This window comes from Pteropus medius, unplaced genomic scaffold (genome assembly GCF_902729225.1).
Source record: "Pteropus medius unplaced genomic scaffold, Ma_sr-lr_union100, whole genome shotgun sequence".
In the NCBI taxonomy this organism is placed as follows: Eukaryota; Metazoa; Chordata; class Mammalia; order Chiroptera; family Pteropodidae; genus Pteropus; species Pteropus medius.
Window position 1 is genome coordinate 25489703 of NW_024340696.1, and position 10630 is coordinate 25500332.

Consider the following 10630-nt stretch of genomic DNA (forward strand, 5'->3'; position numbering starts at 1 on the left):
TTATTCTCACTTTCCTTGCATGTTGTATTCCAAACCTCAAAGTATCACTTTATCTTCTTTGAAGAAGCTTGATTTGGTTTATGTCACTTTTTAAATTCTCTGTCCAGTTCTATGGAAGTAAACAGAGCAATGTAACTTGTAGGGGGCTGTTCCTTTATGATTGAGGCTCTAATTTTTTTTTATTGATGGATCTATATTTGCCTTAGCTACTTTGGCAGATTCACCATATAGTTATAATAATATATAATCTCACTCTCTATGGATAACACTATTAACATTTCGTGCATATTTTCATATAGCTTAGCACTAAAGATAAAATTACAAAGGCAGCAATTTAGATGGCTTTCGTATTCTGTTTCATTTAACATTATATCATAAGCATTTTCTCACTTCATTAAAATATGTAAAATAGTTTTCTTACTCATTGCTGGATATTTAGGTTCTAATTTTTCATTATTATAAATAATGCTGCAGTGAACATCTCTGTGAAACTTCGGTCCCTCAATTTTCTCTATTTGCCTTTCCAGATCCACTCTCTACCTTCCTCTTTGCTCTGGGAGCTGTATTTACAGGCTGCATGGACCAAGCTCTCTTGTCCCTCTAGTTTCTAGTTAGGTTCATCCAATGGGAAGCATTAGAGGAGAGGGCAGGAGCTAGAGTGTGGTTAATGGTTTTGTTACTCTGTTGAAGGCCACAGACTCTCAGGTGGACCTTTTCCACAGCTCAGATCTTTCCAGTCCCAGCACTTGCTCCCTTCCCTTGCCTCCCTCCAGGCTTAGGAATGACTTCCTGCTATTGGGAGTCCTGGGCTGCTCTACCATTCTTTATTGATTTTCCCTCACCTGTCCACATCTTATAAATAGTAGTTAGTTATTTAAACACTTTTAAATCATTTCTTTTGTGCGTGCCATCTGTTTCCTGCTGGAGTTTTGACTGGTATTATCTAAGTGGGACGCTCTTTTTATTATATTTTATGTTTGAGTCTTTGTACTGCAGAAGGTAAAGGACCATTCAGAATTGGGTAGGGGCATTGAATTAGGTCAGGTCTGAACTGGTTTTAGTGAAAAACGGAGATAGATTGCGTTTAAGTATTCTCATAGAGATATGAACAAATTTGCTATTAGAACAAAGCGAAGGGGGCAATAAATTCTTCCATGCACTGTGTGTTAAACACCTGTTCTCAAAAGATAAGGAGGATACCTTAGCTGCCAAATGTATCCAGTTTTCTTATTTCATTTGAGTATTATTGGTTCAGTTGTTTCATTTCTATTTTTGTTCTGGGATTTTTGTGGCTCACCCCTTATATTTTTTTCTCCTGCTCTTGGCAGTTTGCATATTCATAAACACAGTCCTCTATATCCACTTACATATTCCTTCTTCATCCACATGTTCTCTCGTGACCCCTTTCTTACAGAAAGCACACTCAGGATTTTGTGAGCTGACCGGATACCATGATTTTGTCATTCTTCCAAAAATGAAAGATAACTTTCTAAGTCTTTAAATGAAAAGCAAAGTGTGTAGCAAATAGTTGATTTATTTACTTTTGCTTCAGTTCGAAATCTCAAGAGTCTATAATTTTTTTGGAATAAATGCCAAAGCAGTCAGCAAATTTACTAGGCGCTGTTAATACTCTACAGATCTTTTAAATTGAATGAGAATGTTTTCTATAGTTACTGGGTCATCACTGACAGAATCCTTGACTGACACAGAGTAGTGAGGCTCATCCAAAGACTCGCTGGGTTGCTCAAAAGTCCTAGTCTTTAATGTTGGTTTTTTTAAAATAAATTTTATCTACTTTAGGAAATGTCTTTGTTGATTTGATATTCAGATTATATTTCATGCTCTTAGAAATACGAATCACTGTGAGTATATTCTACTATAGATATAAAATAAGAGTCATTCACTTAAAATGCAATATATAAAATTCTCACTGTTTACCAATGACCAGCGATAGTGGAAAAGAAAAAAACAAAAAGAAAAACCCACGATGTAAAAACGAGAAGGCTTGGATTTGAATCTAGATTTGTCAGTTGCAAATTAAGTGATTGGGGCAAATTATCTGAGCCTTGCACCTCAGGGTATTTATTCATCAATAAAATGGGGACGACACCAACGTGGCTGGCTCCCAACCAAGCAATGGCGAGGCTCCTTTGAAACGATGTGTAAAAATGCTGAGAGAACTGTGAGGACTTAGGCAGAGTAAGCTCCACCACCACTCCACTCATCCCTTGTCTCTCCTCACTTTTTTTTCTGGAAGCCTTGTAAATTCTATTCTTTCTTGTAGTCTTTTCAGAAGTGAATGGATGCACGGCAGTATTCATTTTCCCATGTCTTTTTTCCATCCTAATCTCCTCTCTGTCCGTTCCTCCCCATCTGTGGAATTCTGGTCAGAGGCTAGTATGGGGCACTTATGTCCATGCCTCTGTGCAAAGCAAGGGAGTGAAAGTGGAGGGCTCTGTGGATCCTATGGCTTTGCCCTGCACACCCCACCCCTTCTCAAGCGGTCTTTCCCACTCACCTCAGTCTTCCGCCACATAAATGCCTTCAGGAATTGTTTCAGCTGGATGGACCTGCCCATATTTCCTCCTCAGCTACTGCCACCAAGTAGCCTTTCACTCACAGACACAACATAGTTCACAGAGGAAGCTCATGTGGGCTTCCCAGGTAACTTGGAGATGTAGTTAGGTTTGGTTGTCTCCACTCTGTAGGTTAAGCAACTGAGGCATGAAGTTGTTTAGTGAGAGTCTGGGCTGTATTCCAAGACACCAGACTTTTAGCCAATGCTCTTTTCACTCCAACACCACAAGTACCCCAGCTGAGTAGATAGAAAGACAAAACATGTTTTGTAGATTTACTGGTTTATTTCAACATCCTTTCTTCTTCTTTCTTTTTTATATTTTAACATGGGTTAAGTTGATGGCACAAAATGATATTGAAGTAGAAGAGGAAATTGAAAAATATTTGATTAGTTGAGTAAGATATTGATCTTTACAGTCTAATTAAAGATGACACTATTATGAATATTAAATTTTTAACATAACATTTCTAAGAAAATTCTATATATAGAAAATAATGGATTTTGTTAGTAATATATGGCTGGCTGTTGAGTCCTGAAACTTGACTCTTACCTACTTAATGCTCTTTTGAAAGACAATTGCCTCTAGGGCATTTCAGTGTTTGGAGTTTGATAACCAAAGACACTGTCCTGACTTGTACAACTTCAGAGGAGCAAAACCCCACCAGACATGTTTCCCATCAGAGCTGCTCATATTCAGGTCCTAACATGCACCTTCAGGTCTTTATTTTTATTTTCATTTTTTTATATTTTGAAGTAGCATTAAACACAAGAAATTTAGGAAATTCAAATATTGGACAATTTAAAATATCCACAAAATGTTTGGGAACTTGTGATATGAAAAGGTCTGTTATTGAATTCTTGAGTTTCTGGAGCCCCAAAGCCAGGGCTTTGGCATAGGACAGGCACCCAGAGTGGCTGCATTCAAGTTCCCTGAGGCATCGAAGCTTAGTGGTGGATCAGAGCTGAGGGACTGCCACTTAAATGTGTCTGATGGCTTATTAGCACCATAGAGCATATGATCAGGCGATGGAAACAGGTAGCTGTTTCTATCACAAGCTTTGGGATGTTTGTACCAATAATTTAGATGTTCAGAAAGGAAGATTAATAACAATTTTGGGAAAAAAGTAAACCAGAAATCTGAAGACTTAGCTCTCTACTTATTAGCTATGTTAATTTGGTAAAACCACTTGACTTGACTGGGGCTTAGATTTCTCATTTATAGTAGGAGGAGTGAACTTGGTCTTCCCTCATAAGGTTGGTTCTTGAGTAAGTCTTCTGAATCGAATATTTGAGTTTATAATTTTTCAAGGAAAGTTGGTCAAGGTGTAAATACAATAAACAGCAATGTCTAATCAATGTCTAATTCATACAGAAACCGAATTGGTTCTAACCATAAGTAGTTATGTTCCCCCTTTTCAGTGGGCATGGCCTTTGGTGAAAAGCAGAGAGTCATCAAAGTCACAAGGTAGGTTGGCAAGGATACAGTTTCTAAACCCCTCTGAGTAGAAATCTTGTATATTTTGAACAATTGCAATAGGGAAATGAAGAAAACTGCAATAGTTATACATTTAATTTGGACAAATAACATGAAGGATGACTCATGTAAATGCTGTATCTCTCTTAAGATGTATCCATCCGTCTTTAGGCTTGAACATTATTTTACTAATTCAGCATAGGGTCATAAAACTTAAACTGAGTATTTGAATAGACTTCTATTTATAGCCTAGAAATCTTTACTAATGACAAAAGTTCAGAAAAAGAAAGATTTAGAAAATTTCTGTACCTGTCTTCTCTGTAGTCATAATGTATCTTTTGACTTAATAAAATAGCATACTGCTTTCTTTACAGGTTTGAGGCATAGTGCCTTTAGTCCTGAGCTTGTGGCCAAAATATCTAAATTTCGCTTCTAGTTCAGCTATTGGCTGGTTGTGTTACCTTAGGTAAATCATTTCGCCTCTTTGGAGCTCAGTATGAAAAACCTTAAACATGAAAAACCAGTGGAAGGATGAAGTGATTTTTATTGGTCTCTTTCTAGATTTTATATTCTATTTGTCTTGAGATTCCAACTTGCTATTGAAGAGATTGAAAAATATTAGCAAAGACAAATGTTATCCCCAACATTTACATGCTAGCAATTCTAAATATTAAAAACAGTATCCAGTGAAAGATAGCGTTACTGAGGGAAGGTTCCCCAGGAGATAGTGTCTCAGGTGGGTTCTCCCAGAAGCCGATCTTATGATAAGGATTCAAGTACAGATAGAATTCAGGAAATACACATAGGGAGTGATGAGGTGAGCAGAAGAGGGAAGCCAGCCAATAAGGGAGAATTATCATGTTCATTTCCACTATTAGTAAATGGAGGTTAATCCTCTTGGGAAATTCCAAATGTCATCGTAGAAGTCAGAGCTATATCATCCTTGGGGGAGAGATATTGGGATGTTACAACTCTAAGGTCTGCCAGTCACTGGTTGAGGGCTGCTCCTGCAGAGCACTGTTTCTCTGGCACTTCTTGCCTCTGGCAGTGTGGGCTTTTGCGGGCCAGAAAGCCTCGAGCTGGATGGGAGTCAGCAGTCACAGACTACAGTATCCTGAGGGGACATGGGTTGTTAGTTACAGTGCCTACCATAATCTGGTTACAGCAGTGCAGCCAGAGCTGTGCTTTCAAACTACTGCACTGTGGGGCACCGGCTAAAGACAGGTATGCATTCACTTTTAGGAGGAAAAACCACGAAGAAACACTGAAGCAGTGAGCAGTCCTCCTGAGCTACAGTTGTTTCCTGTCTACCTCTAAACAGGACAACGTGTAGCAGCCAGGGAGGGGCAGGCTCCTGAGTGCCTATTAGACTTAGGTCTGGGAGGTAGGCCATGGACATTTCAAAAAGGCATGTTGATAGTGCACGTGCAGTCAGTGTCATCAAAATTGCAGGACCTAATTGCTGGCCACGCCTAGGACATAGTATTTTAAAGGAAGTAGCATCCACAAGTTTGTGGTGCAAAACGTGAGACTCCATGGGCAACATGATTTTATTTTGTAGAAACTCTTCTTTTGATAGAGAAAGCAAATTCTCTAATGTGTTATAAAAGCAAATTGGGAGATGCAGAATTTTCTATCAGGTTCTGTGGAGAATCAAACCAGCTGTCAGCAGCATATTTGACTGTTTTTGAAACATCTGGGATTTGAAATAAAATGTTTGGCATAAGCATTAAAGTTTTGTTCCTTCAGCATCACCCAACATTTTGTGGAAACTCTATTGCTTTCTAGGTAAAGTTGACTTTCAAAAAATCAATTTTTCTGTGAATTGCTATTTATATAATGGAAAATAAGTGTTAGAAATATAACTATATTTCTGTTAGAAATCTAACTTTGTTTCACATTTTTGTAATAATTTAGATTTTACTTTTAATATTTATGTCAGAATTAAAGCTAAATATTTAGAAATGATTTCTCTACTACTGTTATGCAAAAGCCAGCAGAAGACCTTTAATAGTCCATGTAATTGTAATTATAAAAAAAGTATTATTAACAATAATATGACCTGGTGAATCACTGTCCTTGAGTGAACCACATTGCAAAAGAAAATTATAATTCAGGCATCATGACTATATTGCTATTAAGTAATCTGCTTACTACAAAATTATTGATATTCAGGTAGGGCTAATGGAAATCTTTCAATCATTTTCTTATGTCTCCATGCCCATGAAAGGCTGATAAAAAATCAAGAAGGCAGGTAGACTATTTAGGTAGCTTTTTTGAGAAAGGATATTGAAGATTCAACTTGACATAATCATAGAACCAGAATTCTATGGGTTTTTAAAAAGTATGTGAAGAGGTCTTCTAGTCTAGTGTTTCTCAAAATGTGTTGCTTAAATATACAAATCAAAATCACCTGGATTAAAAATTGGGTTCCTGTCCCTACCTCCAGAAATTCAAATTTGGTATGTTTGGAGTAGGAGCTAGGAGTCTGCATTTTAACCAACCTTTTACTAAAGTCATTAGTTTGAGAACCACGATCTGGCCCAATGGGGATTAGGAAACAGAAATCAAGAGATTCTACCAAAGGCACCCAGCTAGCTGCCTGGTGGCAGAGCTGGGGCCAAACTTAGGTTTTTCGAGTTTAAAGGTCATTTATTTATATCATGTTTATAATTTTTATAAATATTCGAACCCATATCCCAAACTTATCCTTTGCATAAGTAATCAGTGACTACAGAATCAAATACAGCAAATATGTAAAGTTTCAGTCCTTTTACATATATAAGTATGTAAATGAGATTTCTGCAGACTAGAATAGTAAGAATAGTTTTGGAAGGTTGAGCTTTGTATCCAAAAAACTCCACAAAATACAACAAATGAAAAGTTATGCTATGAATGGATTTATAACAAGCTTCTGATACGGATGTATTATATGGTTTGTCACACATACTTTTCCTCTGATCACTTCTTTATTTCCACATCTATTATTCATATTTGGCGATAACTTCCTCCTGCAGATCTCCATATTTAATCTCCTATGTGTTCCAACCAGCGAATATACTGCTTAGGGCCGAAGAGTTGATGACTGCCTGGGCTGGTGAGTTTGTGTGATTAGTACATGGGGTTGGAGAAACCATAATTGTGGTTCTCATCCCTGTATGTGGCCATTCAGCCATGCACAAAGAGAAAAAAATGCTTCCTTGTTCATAAGCTACATTTCTGACAAGGCAAGTCTTCCTGAAGGTGTGCAGTGTTGGCCACGCAGGCATCAGGTGAGAGCAAGTGTGTGGCTCAGCTTAGCACGTCACCTCTAGGAAGAGGCAACTTGCAGGACACTTCCTGCTGATGGTGGGTGGTTAGTGCCAACTTTGTTTAGGATGGGAAATAGCGTGAGTTTAAACTCTGACCCAGAAAAGGCTACAGAGACTCCTCTGTGACCCACTGGCCCTCCAGTAGCCTCTCACAGGGCACCTGGGCCCTCTTCTTTAGAGGAGACAAATTTGAGATAGGGTTGATTTTGAAACAGGGTTGCTTTTGGCATTGATTAAAGTAAAAATAGAATTTAGAGACAATAGCTCTACTTTTGTCTTCTCTTCCGTTTTCTTGTTACTCTTATAACTGTATCTTAATCCTGTAAGGACTTCAGGGGCTTAGAGAGAAGATGAAATCTGACAAAGTAGTGCGATTTACAAATATAGTAAAAGAACAAAGAAAAAACAAAGGTGAGACCGAAGTTAATAAGAAAAAAGGCTAAACCTGCTGATCATAATGACCTAGCCACTAGTATTACTGGGTCTCAAATTTGGTGCTGAGTTTTCTAACACTCTCAGTAAAACAAGAAATGGTCTATGTTACACAGTTCCCTCCTTAAGATAAACACAGACCTATCAGGAGAATTACACCCTTCTCTGTATTAAGGTCAGAATTCTCTTTGGGATATCGTTATAAAGAGAATTCTGGGAGCTCAGGAACAATAACACTGACAATTTCTTAAAATAGACTAAACAACAATTTTTTGAGGATATAGCCCCTAATATTGACTTAAGATATATAAGGTAATTCTGCAGGGGGCCAATACAATGCAATCTAGGAATTGATGTGCAAATTAATAAAATGACAATATGAAGTCTTTGGGATTTAAAAAACTTGTTGACCTATCGGAATTCCATAAACAGTGAGATTAATTATCACTGGAATTGCAAGAAGAAGTTGAGGAAGGTAAACCTGCCTTTTATGTGCAGAGGAGTTGAAAGAGGTTCCACTTCCCTCATGGGGCCTGGAGCCCCGGGTAACTGTACCTTCCCCTATGCTCACAGCTGACCTTACAGACAGACACCCTCCCTCCTCTGACACTTTTTTTAAAATTAATTAATTAAATAATTGTTTATGGTGACATTGGTTAATGAAATCCAGTAAATTTCAGCGGTACACTTTAACAGTAAGGCAGATATATGTTTACACTGTGTTCATCTCCCATAGTTAGATTTCTTTCTGTCACCACATATTTGACCCGCTTTACGCGGTGTACCTCCCTCCTCTTGAAATGTTTATTGAGCTGCCGTCATGCCATCTCTATATGCCAGCACTCGAGGGATGGCCATGTGTCTCAACTTATGCCTGTTGGTCCAGCATAATTATTACTGGCACCCATTTTTACTCTGAAAAAACCCTTGTTTGGATAAGTCATGAGTTTATCCCACCATGAACCTGACTGCTCACTACGACTGCTTTTTCTAAGTTATACTCGAGCCCCTGCTGCCACATTGGTAGAGCAGTAAATCACATGTACTTTTTTCTATGTATGTTGAAAAACTTCCCCAGAAGTCTTAAAATCACATTATGGATATTCTCACTCTCTCTATATTTGCACCAATATATTTCTGGGCATCGAGTGTTTTTGCATTGTACTTAAATGTGAGGAAGGGAGGAGAGATTTGATCCCCTTTTCCATCCTGTCCTTTCCCTCCATCCCCAACCAGGATCCAATCATTCTCCATGAATTGCTGGCAAATGTTTGATTGGAAAATGGACTGTCTTCTTTTTAAATTGTTGGTTTATAGGCATCCTATTCGTGTGTGTGTGTATGTGTGTATATACATAAATATGATATATTATATATATGTAATCTCCCAGTTTGTAGCTTCTCTATTTATTGTCTTGAGTGTGTCTTGAGTTACGAATGTTCTCAATTTTAATAAAGTCTAATAACTGATCATTTTTACTTTTATAATTGTTTTATGTTTCCAGTTCTGGAAATCTTTGCCTAACATACAATAGACATTTGATAAATGTTTAACAGATTAATGACCTATGGGAATTAGTCGCCCATATTTTATAACTAGTATTTCACAGAGCCATTCATTTCTATTTGTAGTTTTGCATCTATAGTATTTATATTTGCTCTTCAGTCTTCTTTAATGGAAGGAAACTAAATTCTATAATGTATTGATTGCCATTTCCCTAAAACACTGTGCCACTGTTGTCTGGGAATATCTCTTTCCTTCCTCAGAAGTTTGGAAAACACCTGTTGAAGACAGTGAATGAGTATGGGTGGGGTGCTGTATATTAATGTGGAGCTGAATAAGAACAAGTGTTTCTTTCTGCACTAGCAATGAATCACTCATGTCTTCCTGGCTCCTGATCGAGCAGCCAGTGCCCTCCACAGCGTAAGCACTCCATACTTAGATATTTTTGGTAGATGTCACCCTTCTTCTCTGCCTTTTTGTCCACTCTTTTCAGAAGCACCTTTATTAGGGACTTCTGGCCTATCTATACCGAATTATCAGAGATAAGAGTGGTTTCCCATACATTATCTTATAGAAATTGAAATAAAGGCCCTCATTTTCAGATGAGCTACGAGTATCGACATTCCAGCTCTGTGGTCCAGGAGAGCCAACAAAAGGAAAAAATAAGATATCGAGGAGCCAGTTTCTCAGTTCCATGAGAAAAAGGACATTGTTTTATTTGCTAACTTATCGCCAGTGCTTAGGGTGACATCATCTAAACTAGCCCAGTTTTGAGGACGAGGGGCTGTTTTCACAATTATGCTAGGGCAACAGACATAAGCTGGTACTCTCAGGAAAACTGGGAAGGCCTAGATGAGGGGGTCATAGACGAGGGTGGGAGGGAGGGCGGGATTCAGGTGAGGTACCGGCATTCGCCTAGAGCTGCCCACTCATTTATCTTAAAGTTCGTGTTTGCTCCTCTAAATTTTTGCTTACATCTGCTGCTGGGTACTCTTGACCTTTCACTAGTCTCCCCAACATTCTTTTAAAGAAGGAAAATGCTTCATTTCCTGATCTGTTTTCCTTTCTATTTAAAAACACGGACTTTTACTTATTGTTTTTGTCATTCCAATTTTACCTTTATGGCCAGATAACTAAGAATTAAAAAGAGACCTTCCAATCGCGTGTGGTAAAATGTAAAGAAAAGTAAGAGATTAATTAACACAAAATTCAGTACCTCTGAGGATGAAAGGAGGGAGGGAGACACAGTCAGGGACAGGAAAGAAGGGAGCTTCAAATATTTTGGTAAAATTCTATTAAGCTGAGTTGGTGGGTATGTAGGTGTTGATTTTA